Genomic DNA, 19525 nt, shown 5'->3' with positions numbered 1-19525 from the left:
GAAGTACAAAAACAGTCTCTGCCTTCAAAGAGGATCAGTCTATCAAGGCCCTGTTGGATGACTTAACAGTTTGTGGGCAATGTATTACAAGCTAAGTTTGCTGAGGGCACTGAAAAACATTTTTATTTGTCCTATTAAAAAGTTAAAGGTGTGACTTGCACTATCCTTTTTCCTGCCTTGAATACAGAGAGAATGTCTGCATCTACTACAAGTGGGTTTGAAGCAGCAAGTCAACACACTTACTGGAGCAAAAAGATAGAGACTTTGTCTTTGGTGATCTTCTTCAGTCTCTGTAATGATCCTAGACTAGTAGTACTCCTAGACTTCTTATCTGGGGAAAAGGGTTAATGCCATATTTGTTTAAATCACACACAAGTCTGATTTTCAGTTACTTATAGTAAAATGTATTTTCTCTCATTCTGCCTCTCTCTTGACGTTTTTTACTTTCCTTTAATGGAAATTTAGCATACACACTAAAGTAGACGATAGTGTAATGAATCTGCAACACCCAGCTACATTAGTAATCAGTATTTGGCCAACCTTGTACATTCTTGTACTTTCCCCCTTACTAATTAGAAATCAAGTTAAGGAATTCTATAATAGACGTATGTGAAAATATTATGGAAGCACAGGGAACATACTGACTAACTTGGCCTGAAGTGGAGGTAGAGGCTGTTCAGGAAAGTCTTCATAAAGGAAGTGATATCAGCAGAGGCTCTAAGGGCAGGTAAAGAAAGGAAGAAAGAGCATTGCTAGTGGCATTTCTAACATGTATAAAGTATGTTTAAAAAACATAATATATTCAAAGGAAGGGAAATAGATTACTGCAGCTATAGAGTTTATGAGAGATGAGTGACAGTAGATGAATCTACAGGGATGATTGGTGCCATAAAAAGCATTATATATCATAACCAAGAAATTTGAGGCTCATTATATAAGGTACCAGGAAGTGAAAGTATGATTAAATCTTAGAAAAATAACGCTGATTGTAATATAGCCTTTGATTTTGGAGTAGGGGACAGAGAAGATGGTAAAACTGTGCTAATGGTCCAAATGATAGAAAGGCATTTAATGATAATTTTAGTGGGCCTGGGTAGGGGAGAGGCAGACTTTAAGAGATATTTTAGAGGAAGAATCAACATGATTTGGTGCCCGGCAGGGATGTGGAGAAAGGAGTTAGAGTCACAGTGACTTGAGTAGTAATATACCAGAGGGCAGGTTTGGAGTAAGCCCAGGAGGTGAGCTTAGTCTCTTAAGTTTGAAGTGCTGACTCAGGTAGAGGTATCCAGTATGCCAAGGGAAAATACAGAAATGGACCTTAGAAGAGTGTCATACTAGAAAGTCCCACAACTTGTCTTTCCTGTTAGATATGTCATATGCCACATGTTGTATATATATACACATATACACACATTCATACACACATACATGCACACACACACATATACACTAGTTGGTTCTCATTATTCATGGGTTTCATTTTTGCAGATTCACCTACTTGCTAAAATTTATTTGCAACCCCCAAATCAGTAATTGTGGTGCTTTCACAGTCATTTGTAGATATACTCAAGAGTGTTGAAAAAGTAAATTACCTGGGGGCACCTGGCTGGGTCAGTCAGTGGAGTGGGTGGATTCAAGCCCCACATTAGGTATAGAGATGACTTTTAAAAAAACGAGTTGCCTGCTGTGCACATTCTTAGCTGAGGCTGCACAAGGTGACATTTGCCTTCTTAACTCTCATGCTGTAATCTATTGTTCTTTTTGCAGTCTGCTTAGTGCCACATTTTTTGTGCCTTTTTGGGGTGATTATGCTGTCCCCCAAATGTGCTGAAGTGATGTGTAGTGTTCCTAATACAACAAAGTTGTGTTTGTCTTATGGAGACTATAGGTGTGTTAGATGAACTTTGTTCAGTCATGAACTGTTGAGTTCAGTTTTAATGAATCAAGAATATATATTAAATAAGATGTTTTGACACAGAAATACACAAAAAACAAACTTTATGTAATGATTGGTTGGTGAAAATGTTGTAATCAGCAGCTTATAAGAACCTAGCCCTGTGTTCTCCATTTCCTAGAAGCAGTAGAAGCACTGTATTCACTGATTCATTGTTTGTAGAAACCATAGAACGTAACTACTACAAATCCTCACAAATATTGAGAATTGACCATATATGTATATAAAATCTGCTACTATTTTAGTGAATAATTTTTACATTTGTACAGTACAGACATTAGCCCCAATGTATGGGTAAGATTATGATCACAACAAATATAGAACTCTCACTTCTTGTTGAAAAATAAATACATACCAGACAAAAGCAGTCCACTGTTTTAGATCAGATAGGTGATTTTATATTCCTTCCCTAAGCCAGCAGATTTTTCATTAAATGGAAGAAATTCAGTTGACATTGGCTGACAGCATCTAAATGATCATCTGCAGCACACACTTGAGCATACGTGGTTGTCAACATTATATTCTTGGCCTGCCAGCTTCTTTTATAGCTTGGCGTTACTCTCTTTAGTAGGCTTGCAACATTTTCAGTCCCTCTTCTCCGAGGGAAATTTATTTTACAATGGTGTTTATATGTGAGGGGATTTCATAATCAAAGACAAGTATTTGTGTTTTCACATCTGTCAATTTGCTTGAATACAACAGTTCAAAATTCACAAATGTTGGTTCATATCAGTAGGGGTATTTTAAAATGATAGATATTATGTGAGAGTGAGAATTACCCATATCTTCTGACATAACATCAGTGTTATCTTGAGAATTAATATTCAGCTTTGTATCTCACTTTTTGCTGTCTGCACACCTGAAAGCAGGGAATTGACATTTACAGAGTCAAGGACAAGAAGACACACAGCTCCATGCAAATGACTTTTAACATTCCAAGTGCTTCTGTGCTTTGTCAGCAGGTATTTGTTTCCTAATCACCTTTCTTTCTGATAAAGAAGATATGCCATGGGTTAGCATCTTACACAGCTATAGTTAAATATATAAAATAAAAATGATACAGAACTCATTTAGAGATGATTCAGTTTGGGGTGGCTGATTTATTTGTCCTGCTTAAGCTTCTAACTTCATCCCCTTCTGACTAATTGTGTGGTCTTCTAGCAAATGTATCAGAGTGAGTGTTTCTATCTTCACTGCAAGCAGTAGATTTTGTCATTAAGTATAGTTCAGGGATGACAATTATTTTTCCTCTCTTATTCTTAGTAGGTGACCTTAATCTTCACTCTTCATATGGAAATATCTCATAGATCTTCATCTGCACTATGACTAGTGTATTTAAGTTTCAGGATTTATATTCTTTAATTATTCTGCATTCAGAGAACAAAATATTACAGTTGAATTCTTCTGTGAATTGAATATTAAGCTTACTGTATTTTCAGTTTCTTCTGCTGACTTGGAATAATCTAATGTTCTAATAATGAAGATTATTTAATAAGGTTGATTAGCCATTGACCTATCTGAGTCTATGTTAACTTATTCTAGTTTCACCAAACTGCCATGCAATATAAAGATATATTATAATTTCAGGATTTTATGTAAAGTTCTTCAGTACATGCTAATTAAGTATGAGTATTTTCTTAAACCTATAAGATTACATTAACTAAAAAATGCAAATATGTTTCTAAACTAATACCTCTCTAATGCAAGTGTAAGGTAATGTCTCTAAATGGCAACTATACCATATAGTTTTGGAGAAAATTATTCGAAAAGTCTAGTGATTTATTGGCTGTGGTCCCTAAACCTTTTTAAGGATGGTGGCATTTATGAGTTTATATTTGGTGTTTACTATCCCTCCAGCCTTACTATACCCATTTCACTTCTAAATGTGTTAATTTCCATCTCTTTTTTTACTCAAATACTTTCATTTCCTCTCTTCAACACTCTGAACAGTTACTTCTCAGATCAAGACCTTTCTTTTTCCCAAAGAAACACTGAAATCCGTCTAGTTTCCCTTCTTGCTGGCTTTATATTTATAAATTATTTGCCACTGTGTCATTAGTTTGCTTATTTTTTTTTTTGTTTTTTTGTTCAGTGTAACAGATCTCTCCTGTGTGCTTGTTGTGGTGATGTGTGAGCTTGGGGGGTAGGGAAGCATACTCTGAACAGGGTTCCCAGAGGAAGTAATCTTGGACCTGAATCTTGAAGAACAAGTAGGAATTTCCTATGCGTGCAAAGGGTGTAAGGGTATATTGGCAAAGAGACCAGCATGAGAACACATGGGATGCAGTGTGGCTGTGGTGTGATGAAGTGGGAGATAGGAAGTAAAGCTGAAGAGATAGGCATGAGTGAAGTCATTGAGTACTTCACGTGCCACACTGTCCATTTATTCTGTGGGTGAACTTTGACTTCATTCTATGGATAACAGCCTTTGAAATGTCTGACATATGATGGTGAATGATGTGGCAAGATTTTCATTTTAGAGGGATCATTTTGGCAGCAGTATAATAATTGATTCTGAAGTAGGATAAGAGTGGACCAGTTAGATAACTTAATTGGTCATATTGAGAGATAGTGACCTGGATTTGGGTATTATTGATAGGGATGGAGTTAAGAAAGTAGTCTTAGAAAGCATTTAGAGTAAGAATCAGTGAGACTTGAAGGTGACTGATGAAATGTGATTATTGCTGGACTTTTCATGTGGCTATGGTGCTGTTAACCAGAACAGGGAATTTAAAGGAGGGATCAATTTACTAAGAGATTAAAAGCTCAGTTTTGAACATACATAGTATATTCAGGTGAAAACATCTAAAAAAATCAACAGGATATGAGAGTCTAAGGCTCAGATAAAAGGTCAGAATTAAGAGTTATCATGTACGGGGTCCTCCTAGGCCTGGTGGGAACTCTGAGAATGTGCAAAAAAGCTGAACCCTAAGAGGAAAAGGAAGAAACGGAACCCAAGATGGAAATGAGAAGGAAAAGTTCTGTCTTTGCCTAATTTCTCTTTTTAAATTTTTTTTAATGTTTTATTTTTGAGAGAGAGAGAGAAAGAGACAGCATGAGCAGAGGAGGGTCAGAGAGAGAGGGAGACACAGAATCTGAAACAGGCTCCAGGCTCTCTGCTCGCTGTCAGCACAGAGCCTGATGCAGGGCTATAGTTAACATACAGTGTTATATTAGTTCCAGGTATACATTGTAGTGATTCAACAATTCTGTGCATTACTCAGTGCTCATCATGATAAGTGTACCCTTAATCCCCATCACCTATTTTGCCCATCCCCCCAGGTAACCATCTATTCTCTAGTTAAGAAACTGTTTCTTGGATTGTCTCTTTTCCCCTTTGCTTGTTTGTTTTATTTCTTTTTTTTTTTAATATTTGTTTATTTTTGAGACAGAGACAAAGCATGAGCAGGGGAGGGGCAGAGAGAAAGGGAGACAGAGAATGTGAAGCAGGGTCTAGGCTTTGAGCTGTCAGCACAGAGCCCGAAGTGGGACTTGAATCCACGAACCATGAGATTGTGACCTGAGCGGAAGTCGGATGCTTAACTGATTGAGCCACTCAGGGGCCCCTGTTTTATTTCTTAAATTCCACATATGAGTGAAATCATATGGTATTTGTCTCTGACTGACTTATTTCACTTAGCATTATACTCTAGATCCATCCATGTTGTTGCAGACAAGATGTTTTTGTTTTTGTTGTTTTTGTTTTTGTTTTTTGAGAGCACAAGTGGGAGAGGGGTTGAGGGAGAGAGAGAATCCTAAGCAGACTCCATGCCTAGCCTGAACTTGGGGCTTGATCTTACGACCCTGAGATCATGGCCTGAGCTGAAATCAAGAGTCAGATGCTTAACTGACTGAGCCATCCAGGCACCCCAAGAAATTTTTTTTTAAGTAGGCTCCATGCAGAGTCTAGCATGGGGCTTGAACTCATGACCCTGAGATTAAGACCTAAACTGAGATTGAGAGTCTGACCCTTAATTGAGCTACCCAGGCACCCAGACAAGAAGTATTTTTAAATTCGTATCATTTCAAGAGTACCTACTATGTACTAGGCACTGTTAAATATTTTATACATGTTGTCTGATTTTATCCCTAAAATAATCCTACACAGGTAGCTTTTATTATTCTTATTTTGTATTCAAAGAACCTGAAGATAAGAAAGATTAAGTGACTTGATCAACTTTTCACATTTATAAAGAACTCCAAAATTCACTCTCTTAACTATCAGTAATGTTTGGACCCAAAGACCATATGGAAGTCCCCTGTTCAGGTTCCATTGTGAGAATTATTCTAACCCAAAGGCACTGCTATATACTAAATTTTGCATGGTTCAGTCTTAGGTGCATTAGCATAATAATTGGACACCTCTGTTCCTCAGTAGAGTAAGGCTTTATTTAATTCTTATCTTTCTGGGCCACTATTTCTTCATTTTCCTGTTAGCAGTTTGGATTACATGGTTGCTAAGTTGCTTAAGGTTCTAAAATCCTGTATATCCATTATTTTGAAAAACTCAAACATTGGTTCCTTGGAGTCTACTAACAGGTTTTAGAGATTTGCAGGATAGATAACTGGGTTTAATGACTCAACTGAAATTAAATGTCAAATATGATTCATTTGACGTTTGATGTGCATTTTTTGGGAGATCCAATTTATAGTTTTCATTAGATTCTCATACTCATACAGAGATATCTCACTGCTCACCCTCCCCCCAAAAGATTAAGAACTTAGTTGTAGAAATATTAAAAAAAATTTTTTTAATGTTTTATTTATTTCTGAGAGAGAGAGACAGCGTGTGCAGGGGAGGGGCAGAGAGAGAGGGAGATACAGAATCTGAAGCAGGCTCCAGGCTCTGAGCTAGCTGTCAGCACAGAGCCTGACACAGGTCTTGAACCCACGAATTGTGAGATCATGACCTGAGCTGAAGTTGGACGCTTAACCAACTGAGCTACCCAGGCACCCCAGTTGTAGAAATATTTTTGCATAATGTAATAAACTACAATGCTTCACGCAATCCTGTCCTGAGTAGTCATCTTTAACAACGGTATTGTTTTTGAAAGTAATTTTTGAGGTAAAGTTATTTTTCTGGCTACTTAAACCATAGTACTTTATAAATGAAAATACCTCTTAGTTATTTCATCACTCAAAAACAAATCCATTAAATACAATGAGTAAGTTTGACTCTGCCTAAAGGTATGTTAAAGAATGCTCAGTTTTAAAGTATGACTCAGATAACCTTCACTAATATGTATTTCCCACTTTCCATTTTCCTGTAGGAAAAGAATATTTGAGGTCCATTCCTAAAGAAGAAAAGGAAGCAATGACATAATGCCTAGAGTTGGAGCCAGTTAAACTGGGTTTGTACTTTTTCTTTTCAAATGTAACATATTTAGTCTAGTCTTAAATCTCTTTTTAACAATGTCTTATCTTATTGCAGCATCAAATCTTATAATTGTGAAACTTGCCTTAGTATGGAAGAGACAGATGATAAAGACATGCCCTTTTCAGAGTATTTGCCATGTCTCTGTGACTAGGAAAGAGAAAATACTAAAAAGTTAGATAATAGTCTCATTTTCAGATGAGAAGCTTTGAGGGGTTTGGTAAATTGCTCAAGGTCAAAGCTCTTGTCTGGGATTCAAATTCAGGTTTGCTGACTCCATACCTCATTTGCCTTCCATTAGGTCACAATGCCCCTCATTTTGTTTCAGTTTAGTTGTTGCATGACTGCTGATAAATGAATTTGAGGACCAGGACCTCATGAATTTAATTTTAGGAATCTTTCTGATGAAGTAAAAAGAGAGAAAAGCATTCTTTATTCCCCAGAAGTTTAGGAGATTAGCAGAGGGAAGTATATGCCAGACTGTCTTAGGGCCTTCACATGAGCTAGTTCATTTAATTCACAATAACCAGCTATGATATACTTGGTATTTTTCCTCTTTAGACTATAAGGAGACTGAGGATCAGAGAAATAAATAAATTGCCCAAGATCACATATCTATTAAGTAACAAAATCAGAATTAAAATCCTTTAATTAGGATTTAGGTAGCATTTTACATCATGCCTATTGACTCTATTTTTTAAAACATTTTTTTAAGTTTACTTATTTTGAGAGAGAGAGAGAATGTGAGAGCAGGAAAGGGTCAGAGAGAGAGGGAGGGGCAGCGAGAATCCCAAACAGCCTCCTCATGGCAGAGCCCAACATGGGTCTCGAACTCATGAACTGTGAGATCATTACCTGAGCCAAAATCAAGAGTCGGACATTTAACCAACTTGTGCCACTCAGGCGCCCACCTATTGACTTTAAATTGAATATTACATGAGCCAAATGAATAGTTGGACAATTACATCTGAGCCCCTTTTGCTGTTAGTGTAATAATGATTTCAGGAATAGAATTTAGTGATTTATTACTTACATATAACACCCAGTGCTCATCCCAACAAGTGTCTTCCTTTATGCCTCTTGCCCATTGAGCCCATCCCCCCACCCAACACCCCTCCAGCAAACCTCAGTATGTTCTCTGTGAGAGCTTCTTATGGTTTGTCTCCCTCTCTGTTTTTATATTATTTTTGCTTCCCTTCCTTTATGTTCATCTGTTTTGTATCTTAAATTCCACATATAAGTGAAATCATGATATTTGTCTTTCTCTGACTGACTTATTTCACTTAGCATAATACACTCTAGTTCATCCGCATTGTGGCAGATTGCAAGATTTTATTCTTTTTGATCACTGAGTAATATATGTGCTGCCAAAATGGGCACATTGATCACTGAGTAATATCCCTGTGTATGTGTGTGTATATACCACATCTTTATCGATCCATCAGTCAATGGACATTTGGGCTCTTCCTATACTTTGGCTATTGTCGATAGCACTGCTATAACATTGGGGTGCATGTGCCCCTTCAAAACAGCACACATGTATTTCTTGGATAATTACCTAGTAGTGCAATTGCTGGGTTATAGAGTAGTTCTATTTTTAATTTTTTGAGGAACCTCTGTACTGTTTTCCATAGTGGCTGCACCAGTTTGCATTCCCACCAGCAGTGCAAAAGGGTTCCCCTTTCTCCACATCCTTGCCAATATCTGTTGTTGCCTTAGTTGTTGATTTTAGCCATTCTTAGAGGTGTGAGGTGGTATCTCATTGTGGTTTTGATTTGTATTTCCCTGATGTTGTGAGCATCTTTTCATTTGTTAGCTACCTGATATCTTCTTTGAAAAAGTGTTTATTCATGTCTTTTGCCTATGTCTACACTGGATTATTTGGGGGTTTTTGGCTGTTGGATTTGATAAGTTCTTCATAGATTTTGGATATTAACCCTTTATCTGATTTGTCATTTGCAAATATATTCTCCCATTCTGTCAGTTGCTTTCTGGTTTTGCTACTTGATTCCTTTGCTGTGCAGAAGCGTTTTTTGTTTTGTTTTGTTTTTTAATCTTAATGAGGTCCTAGTAGTTCATTTTTGCTTTTGTTTCCCTTGCCTCCAGAGATATGTCAACTAAGAAGTTGCTGCAGCCGAGGTCAAAGAGGTTTTTGCCTGTTTTCCCTTCTAAGATTTTGACGGTTTCTTGTCTTAGTTTAGGTCTTTCATCCATTTTGAGTTTTTTTTGTGTGTATGGTGTAAGAAAGTGGTCCAGGTTCATTCTTCTGCATGTTGCTGTCCAGTTTTCCCAACAAAATTTGCTGAAGAGACTGTCTTTTTTTCATTGGATAGTCTTTCCTGCTTTGTCCAAGATTAGTTGGCTGTATGTTTGTGGGTCCATTTCTGGGTTCTCTATTCTGTTACACTGATCTGAGTATCTGTTTTTGTGCCAGTACCATACTGTCGTGATGATTACAGCTTTGTAATACAGCCGAAGGTCCAGAATTGTGATGCCTCCTGCTTTGGTTTTCTTTTTCAAGATTGCTTTGGCTATTTGGGGTCTTTTGTGGTTCCATACAAATTTTAGGATTGTTTGTTCTAGTTCTGTGAAGAGTGTTAGTGTTATTTTGATAAGGATTGCATCAAATGTGTATGTAGCTTTGGGTAGTATTGACAGTTTAACGGTATTTCTTCTTACAATCCATGAGCATGGAATGTTTTTCCATTTCTTTGTGTCTTCAATTTCTTTCATAAACTTTCTGTAGTTTTTAGTGTATAGATTTTTCACCTCTATGGGTAGGTTTATGGTTTTTGGTGCAATTGTAAATGGGATAGATTCCAGGAGTTCTCTTTCTGCTGCTTCATTATTGGTATATAGAAACGCAACTGATTTTCTACATTCATTTTATATCTTGTGACTTTGCTGAATTCATGTGTCATTTCTAGCAGGTTTTTGGTGGAGGCTTTTGAGTTTTCTACACACAGGATTATGTCATCTGCAAAGAGTGAAAGTTTGACTTCCTCGTTGCCATTTTGGATGCCTTTTATTTCTTTGTGTTGTCTACTAACACGAGGATTTCCAACACTATGTTGAATAACAGTGGTGAGGGTGGATATTCTTGTCATGTTCCTCACCTTAGTGGGAAAGCTCTCAGTTTTTCCACGTTGAGGATGATATTAGCTGTGGGTCTTTCGTATGTGGTTTTTATGATCTTGAGGTATGATCCTGCTGTACCTACTTTCTTGAGGGTTTTTTTTTTTAATCAAGAAAGGATGCTGTATTTTGTCAAACTGCTTTTTTAGCATCTATTGAGAGGATCATGTGGTTCTTATTCTTTCTTTTATTAATGTGATGTATCACATTGATTGTTTTGAGGATATTCAACCGGCCCTGCATCCCAGGAATAAATCCCACTTGATTGTGGTCAGTAATTCTTTTAATATATTGTTGGGTCTGTTTTCTTGTATATTGTTGAGAATTTTTGTCTCCATGTTCATCAGGGAAATTGGTCTGTACTACTTTTTAGTGGGGGTCTTTGTCTGGTTTTGGAATCAAGGCTATGCTTGCTTTCTAGAATGAGGCTGGAAATTTTCCTTCCATTTGTGTTTTTTGGAACAGCTTTAAAAGAATAGGTGTTAACTCGTCTTTAAATGTTTGGTAGGATTCCCCTGGAAAGCCACCCAGCTTTCAGTTTTGGTAGTTTATATTTTTCTAGGAATTTGTCCATTTCTTCCAGATTGCTCAGAGTGTTAGCCTATAATTGCTCATACTATTCTCTTCTGCAGTGTTGGTTTTGATCTCTCCTCTTTCATTCATGATTTTATTTATTATGTGGCCTTTCCTTTTTCTTTTTGATCAGTCTAGCTAGGAGTTTATCAATTTCGTTAATTCTTTCAAAGAACCAGCTCCTGGTTTCATTGTTCTACTTTTTATTTTTATTTTTTTTAATATTTTTATTTATTTCTAGGAGAGAGAGGGAGACAGCATGAGCAGGGGAGGGTCAGAGAGAGAGGGAGACACAGAATCTGAAACAGGCTCCAGGCTCTGAGCTGGCAGTCAGCACAGAGCCCGACGCGGGGCTCGGACCCACGAACTGCGAGATCATGACCTAAGCGAAAGTCGGATGCTTAACCGACTAAGCCACCCAGGCGCCCCATCTGTTCTACTTTTTAAAAAATTTTGACATCATTGATTTCTGCTCTAATATTTATTATTTCCTCTCTTCTGCTGGTTTTTGGGCTTTACTTGCTGTTCTTGTTCCACCTCTTTTAGGTGTAAGGTTAGGCTGTGTATTTGAGACCTTTCTTCCTTCTTTAGGAAGGCTTAAATTGCTATATGCCCCCCTCTTATGACCGCCTTTGCTGCATCCCAGAGGTTTGGGGTTGTCGTGTTTTCTTTTTCATGGGCTTCCATGTACTTTTTAATTTCTTCTTTAATTTCTTGGTTTACCCATTCATTCTTTAGTAGGATGTTCTCAAAGTATTCATGGTCTTTCCAAATTTTTTCTTGTGGTTGATTTCAAGTTTTATAGCATTGTAGTATGAAAATATGAAAGGTATGTTTTCTATCTTTTTGTACTTGCTGAGGGCCGATTTGTGTCCCAGTATGTAATCTATTTTGGAGAATGTGCCATGCATACTGAAGCAGAATGCATATTCTGCTCCCTTAGGATAACATGTTCTGAATATATCTGTTAAGTCCATCTGGTCCAGTGTGTCATTCAAAGCCATTGTTTTCCTGTTGATTTTCTGCTTATATGATCTGTCCATTGCTGTTAAGTGGGGTGTTGAAGTCCCCTACTATTATGGTATTATTATCAATGAGTTTCTTTATTTTTGTGATTAATATATTTGGATTCTTTTATGTTGGGGGCAATAAATACTTACAATTATTAGATCTTCTTGGTGTATATACCCTTTAATTATGATATGATGCCCTTCTTCATCTCTTGTTACAGTCTTTATTTTAAAATCTATATATATATTTTTTAATTTATTTCTGAGAGAGAGAGAGTGTGCATGTGAGCAGGGGAGGGTCAGAGAGAGAGGGAGAAACAGAATCTGAAGCAGGCTCCAGGCTCTGAGCTAGCTGTCAGCACAGAACTTGACACGGGGCTCAAACCCACAAACCACGAGATCACGACCTAAGCTGAAGTTGGATGCTTAACCGACTAAGCCACCCAGGCACCCCTAAAATCTATATTATCTGATATAAGTATGGCTACTCTAGCTTTCTTTTGGTGACCATTAGCTGATAGATGGTTCTTTATCCCCTTACTGTCAATCTGCAGGTGTCTTTAGGTCTAAAATGGGTCTGTTGTAAGCAGTATCTAGATGGGTCTTGTTTTCTTATCCATGCTGATACCCTTGTCTTTTGATTGGAGCTTTTAGTACATGGATATTTATAGTGAGTACTAAAAGATATGAATGTCGTCCCATTGTGTTGTCTGTAGAGTTGGTGTTTCTGATGATGTTCTCTGTTCCTTTGCAGTCTTTGTTGCTTTTGGTCTTTTTTGTTTGTTTTATTTCATCTTTTCTCCACTCAAAGACTCCCCCTTAAAATGTCTTGCAGGGCTGGTTTAGTGGTCACGAACTCCTTTAGCTTTTGTTTGTCTGGGAAACTCTTTATCTCTTCTATTTTGAATGACAGTGCTGCTGGATAAAGAATTCTTGGTGGCCTATTTTTCTGATTCAGCACCTTGAATATATCCTGTCACTCAGCACCTTGAATATATCCTGTCACTCCTTTCTGACCTGCCAAGTGTCTGTGGCTGGGTTTGCTGTGAACCTGATCAGTCTTCCCTGATATGTTAAGAACATTTTCCCCTCTTGCTGCTTTCATAATTCTTTCTGTGTCTGTGTATTTTGTAAGTTTGACTATGATATGTCTTGGTGATGGTTGGTTTTTGTTGAATCTAATGGGAGTTCTCTGTGCTTCCTGGATTTTGATGTCTGTCTGTGTCCTTCCTGAGAATGGGAAAGTTTTCTGCTATAATTTGCTCACATAAACCTTCTACCCTTTTTTCTCTCTCTCCATCTTCTAGGACTCCTGTGATTCAGAGATTATTCCTTTTTAATAAGTCACTGTGTTCTCTCAGTCTTATATCGTGCTCTTTGGTCTTTGTTTTCCTCTTTTTTCTACTTCATTATTCAACATAATTTTGTCTTCTGTATTGCTGATTCACTGCTCTGATTCATCCATCCTTGCTGTCCAGGCATTCATTTGACATTGCATCTCTGCTACAGCATTTTTAATTTCTTCTTGACTAGACTTTACTTCTTTTATCTACACAGAAAGAGATTGTATGTTTTTTCTTTTAAAAGAAAAATTTTTTAATGTTTCATTTATTTTTTGAGAGACAGAGTGTGATGAGGGGAGGGGCAGGGAAAGAGGGAGACACAAAATCCAAAGCAGGTTCCAGGCTCTGAGCTGTCAGCACAGAGCCCAGTGCGGGTCTTGAATATGTGAATCATGAGATAATGACTTGAGCCGAAGTCAGATGCTCAACCAGCTGAGCCACCTAGGTGCCCCTATGCTTTTTCAACTCCAGCTAGTATTCTTATTATTTGGTTCTAAATTCTAGTTCAGACATCTTGCTTATATCTGTGATGATTAAACCCTTGGAAGTCATTTCTTCCTGTTCTTTCCTTTGGGGTGAATTCCTTTGTTTTGTCATTTTGGAGGAAGAAAAAAATTAATAAATTAAAAAATTAAAATTAAAAACAAAACAAAACAAAAAATAAATGAAGCTAGATCTTAGGTATGTTTTGGTCTGCTTATTGAAAGAGGCTTGGTAGAATAGAGAAAAAAGGGGAAGAAAAGAAAGTAAAGATAAAAGTAAGAAAACATTTAAAAATTTAAAAATGTGTAGAATAAGTTGAAATAAAGAGTAAACAATTTTTAAAAATAAAGTAAAAAATTTTTTTAATTTAAAAAAAGAAAATAAAAATAAATTTTTCTTTCTTTGTCCAGGAAAAAGATAAGAAAGAAAAACAACAACAGAAACAAAAAAAAAATTTTTAAACAAAAACAGAAGGGTAAAATACGAACTAATAAATGAACCAGCAAACAAAATGAAACCTAAATGAAATTCCTACATCCAGTTTTCCCTTAGAACTCAAACTAGAAGCACTGTATAGTCTGTACACTAAATAGGTAGAGGGACTTGTGCTGGTTTTCTAGGGGATGTGTTCAGAGTGCAGTTGGGTGGGGGTTATTGTAACTCCTCTGCTCTTCAATAGGTGGCACTACTGAGATCACTGGGGTGGGTCAGTGTGGTGCGCATGTGCCTTCGGGGGAGAGGTGGAAACGGCTTCACCCAGCTCCCTAGTCTCTGGCACTGTCCTTTGTCTCAGGCCTCCATTCACTCCCAGCCTCTACCCTGTTCGTGTCCAAGCCATTCACCTGCCAGGTGGCACCTGCCAGAGTTTTATCTCAGAGGGGGTTATGTTTCAAAACCGAATGTTTCAGAAACCCCTATGGCTTGAATCCGTGCAAACTGCCTGTAGGAGGGTCTCACAGAGCAACAGGTCCTGCCGGCTTGCCTCAGAAATCGGTTCTGCCTTTGCACAGCGGCAGAGGTTCAGAGATGATGGCAAATCACAACACAGCCGGCGCCGTGTTTCACTGCACTCTGGCGTCTTTGTCCCAATACCAGTAAATGTGGCTGCTTTCTAGGGTCCACTGGGACCTTTGCCTGTGGGGAGGCCGTGTGACCTCCACCAAATGCTTTCCTAGCAGGGGAACCACTTTTCCTTGTGTGGCACATGGACCCCTGAGCCCCGCTGCCAGCTTCTGGGATTTCAGCCTATTTCCTTACCAGAGCACCACTAGGCACCACTTCCGAACTTCAGACTGTGCTCTTTGCTGTTACAGAATCCTGGTGTTCTTGAAACTCTCTCCATTCTTTCTGTCAGTGGTTTTGGGGAACAGATTTCTTGTTCAGTCCCCTGCGAGTGTTTTCACTCTTTGTCTTTCTCTCCAGCTACTTTTGGGGGAGTGTTTTTCCTGCACTCTCACCCTTTCTTTGTCCTCTGCAAAAACAGTTCCCTACCCTCTGTGGCTTTTATCTCCCCCATTTTACCTCTATGGAACTGCATACTTGCCGAGTTCTGTTGCTAATGTTATACAGATTGTGTGTTAATCCTCAGATCAATTTCTTAAGTGTGCAGAATGAGTGCTGATCTAGATGCATTTCAGGGATGAGACAAGTTGAGAGCCTCCATGCTGCTCCCCCATCTTGTCGCTCATAGTACCATTCTTAACTGGACTACTAGCAGTTAGGTCATTTTTCCAAAATAATATTTACATATTTTTATGACTTTTTCATTGTCACCAGTTTGAAAGGTAATTGTTTAAGCTGTGGTGAAGAGAGCTTTTAAGCTCAAAGAGTGGCAAACAGCATCACAGCCCAGCAGAGATTTTACTGCAGTCAGGTCTCCATCTTGCCTGGCCCATATTTCCTACTGACTTTTCCTTCTGGTCAGCAGGTTCCCTGGCCTGCCTTTGGACTCCTTTGGTGAGATGAAAAGTTTGATTTGATTATTCCCTAAGTCTCTCACAACTACAAAGTAATCCAATCAGTAGGTAGAGTTTTTTTGTGCTTCTAATGTAAATATCAAAGAGATTTTATAGATGGAGGGAAGTCTTTAGAGATCAGCTAATGGAATCCTTTCATATGACAGATGAAGAAATGGAGCCCCTCACGGCTGTTTGACACTTTATTTAAACATTTAGATCTCTTTCACATACATTAACCTCATATGCGCCTCACTGAAATCTTGTGCATTAAATTGTATCATCATTATTATAGAGATTAATTCATCCACAGTCCCTTAGCTGGGCCTAACGTTTACCATGTTTGTTTTAGTGGGATTAATTATATTCTGTGATGAAGTACTGTTCTGTGAAAAAGTGAGAATTCAGCGATGTATAAAGTAAGTCCAACAGAAGCAGGAAAAGCAAACATTTCCAAGTATGAAAGTGGTAATGACCTCAGCTGTAGAAATAGCAGACATGAAGAGGGAGAAGATGGCAAAAACTAAGGTCTATGAGCTGACTTAATCTTAGTTTTCATTTATTTCTGGATTAGGAGTAAGCATAATTGACTTTTAGTATTCTTGTGTTTATCAATAGTGTAGTATTTGAGTTGCTGTATCATTAACAAAATAATTCAAATAGAAACTGCACTTTGCAATCATGTACTTTCAAAAATACTGTAGGTGAGCTAGAGGAATTTAAAACATTTCATTCAGGGGCGCCTGGGTGGCTTAGTCGGTTAAGTGTCCGACTTTCGCTTAGGTCATGATCTCGCGGTTCGTGGGTTCGAGCCCCGCTTCGGGCTCTGTGCTGACTGCCAGCTCAGAGCCTGGAGCCTGTTTCAGTCTGTGACTCCCTCTCTCTCTGACCCTTCCCTGCTCACGTTGTCTCTCTCTCTCTCTCTCTCCTAGAAATAAATAAAACATTAAAAAAAAAAACATTTCATTCAAAAGGGTATCCTAAAAAACAAATGAACAAGTAAGTGTGGGAAGCTAAGCCTTATACACACTTATTTATTTCATTGCCTTTAGTGATGTGGGGTTTTTTTTCGTCCTATTTCTGCTCTATAGTATGGAGGTATCCCTTGAAATGTTCCCTGTTTGTATGCTATTGACCTGGCTGTGCCAGACAACAAATTGCTTTACCTTGGTCCTTCCCTACTCCCTCCCCTTTCCTCTTTTTATTTAGTTTTTATTTAAATTCCAGTTAGTTAACACACAGTGTAGTATTAGTTTCAGGTGTAAAATTTAGTGAATCGACCTTTCCATACAACACCTGGTGCTCATCACAAGTGCACTCCTTAATCCATATCCTCTATTTCTACGTACCCTCTGGTAACCATTAGTTTGTTCTCTGTAATTAAGAGTGCTTTTCTTGATTTGCCTGTCTGTCTCTCTTTGTTCTTTTGTATTGTTTCCTAAATTCCACATATGAGGAAATCATATTGTACTTGTTTTTTTATAACTGACTTATTTAAGTTAGCATAATACTATCTCCATCCATGTTGTTGCAGATGGCAAGATTTCATTCTTTTTATGGCTGAGTAATATTCCATTGTAAATATACATACTGCATCTTTAACCATTTATCAGTCACTGGACACTTGGGCTATTTCTAGAATTTGGTTATTGTAGATAATGCTGCTTACCTTGGTAATTTTATATAAATAATCTATATATATATTAAAAAATTTTTAATGTTTATTTTTGAGAGAGACAGAGTGTGAGCAGGGGAAGGGCAGAGAGAGAGACACACACACACAGAGAGAATCCAAAGCAGGCTCCAGGCTCCAAGCCGTCAGCACAGATCCAACATGGGGCTCGAACCCACGAACCATGAGATCATGACCAGAGCCAAAGTCGGATGCTCAACTGACTGAGCCACCTAGGCGTCCTTACATTTTTTTAATTGGAAAGAAAATTATCTTAAAACTAGTACAACTAGGATGTTAGCAGCTTTTCTTTTACAGTTTTATTCTCCAATTTGTTCTTCCTTTAAAAGGAGCAATTTGTAGATTGCATTATATCATGGTGCTTTCTCTGTGAATATGAAAATTTGATCACGAACAATTTCTATTTTTCATTTTATACTGAAGTTTTTTTTTAAATTATAAACTATATTCTATAGAGCTTATAAATGGGAGCAGGATCTGTCATATGGTTCTAATCCAAAAGGAAAATCATAAAGGATGGAGTAACTGTAGAACAAAATTTGAAAGCAACAGTATAAGATTTTACTTGAATTAGAGATGAAGAATGTTCTTGAGATCTTTTTTCCCTGAAAGTCCTTTTAAAGATTCTTTTGCCCAGCTGCTGATATTCTTTCCACATGCCCTGTCCTACTGAGCTCTGCGTTACAGCCCAGCCTCATTCTCCCTTCATTGCAGACTCATGGATTTCAGAGAAATGGCATTTGTGGACGACTTGAATAGTCTGGTGTCTAATCCTCAGTTTTGTGTCTCATCTCAAAACATATGCAAGGTTTTTTTTTTTCATTTGTTGCTCTAAGATTCTTTAAGGGAAAAACCAAAAAGGCCACTTCACAGTAATTGATACTTAATTGTTTTGTGGTAAGTCAGGAGCTAGTCTCCTGGAAACTTCGAACACCTGACATAAACATTAAATTGTGCCTAATATAATATGACTGAGTCTTATTTGCCCAGACTATAGTAAGGACTGCAATTAGCTTTTCATTGGCCAGTTGTGAGTTAGTGGTCATAATAAAGTTATGTATAAAATAAAGCCCTCTAGCTGAGGGCTTAGAATTTTTTTTTTTTAATGTTTTGTTCATTTCTGAGAGAGAGAGAGACAGAGAGAGACAGCATGAACAGGGGAGGGTCAGAGAGAGAGGGAGACACAGAATCCAAAACAGTCTCCAGGCTCTGAGCCAGCTGTCAGCACAGAGCCCGATGCGGGGCTCGAACCCATGAACCCGTGAGATCATGACCTAAGCTGAAGTCGGACACTTAACCGACTAAGCCACCCAGGTGCCCCGAGGACTTAGAATTTTTAAAGGTGACTGGGCTTTTTCCTGATTTGTGTTTCCCTTGTTTGGCGTTAGAGGTAAAGAGCCAGGATTCCAGGCTGGTGTCTCATTCATATTAAAACATTCCCTTTGTACACATCTGGTCCATGTGATTCAAAAAGCATGGTTTTAATAGATTAAGCCTTTTGATTTTTTTTTCAAAGTTTATTTATTTATGAGAGACAGAGCATGAGCAGGGGAGGGGCAGAGAGAGAGGGAGACACAGAGTTCAAAGCAGACTCCACGCTCTGAGCTATCAGCACAGAGGCCAACGCCGGGCTTGAACCCACGCACTGTGCGATCATGACCTGAGCTGAAGTCGAACAGTTAACCAACTGAGCCACCCAGGTGCCTTAAGCCTTTGATTTTTAAAATAATTATTTCTATAAAGAAATAATTGAAATACTTTTTTTCAGTCTTATTGACAAATCTAGTAGCACTAACTAAAAGTGTTTTGCCATGGCTTTTATTCAGTATTAATATAGATTTGCTTTTTTCTATGGAATTTAGTTTCTATGCCAGAGTATTTTCTAATATAAGATCAGTTCTTGATGTATGAAATTATGAAGAACTTTCAGATGCTTTTTTTAAGTGTATATTTTATTTTTTATTTTGAGAGAGAGTGATAGTAAGGGAGGGGCAGAGAAAGAGGA

At 37.9% G+C, this 19525-nt stretch overlaps 1 protein-coding gene across 3 annotated transcripts in view; it reads left to right on the top strand.

Moving 5' to 3' along the window:
* Positions 1–19525, top strand: part of PEAK1 (pseudopodium enriched atypical kinase 1) — a 308018-nt gene that overhangs the window by 116293 nt on the left and 172200 nt on the right. Inside the window, exon 3 of one of the 3 annotated variants that reach the window (XM_039238163.1) lies at positions 7225–7305. The exons of the other annotated variants lie outside the window; for them this stretch is intronic. The gene's annotated coding sequence lies outside the window, so the exon portion shown is untranslated. The remainder of the gene's footprint in view (positions 1–7224; positions 7306–19525) is intronic. 3 annotated transcript variants of the gene reach the window in all.

The sequence above is a fragment of the Hyaena hyaena genome, unplaced genomic scaffold (genome assembly GCF_003009895.1).
Source record: "Hyaena hyaena isolate Hyena2069 unplaced genomic scaffold, ASM300989v1 scaffold_137, whole genome shotgun sequence".
NCBI lineage: Eukaryota > Metazoa > Chordata > Mammalia > Carnivora > Hyaenidae > Hyaena > Hyaena hyaena.
The sequence above is the reverse complement of the archived record's forward strand: the minus strand, read 5'-3'. Positions and strand labels throughout refer to the sequence as shown.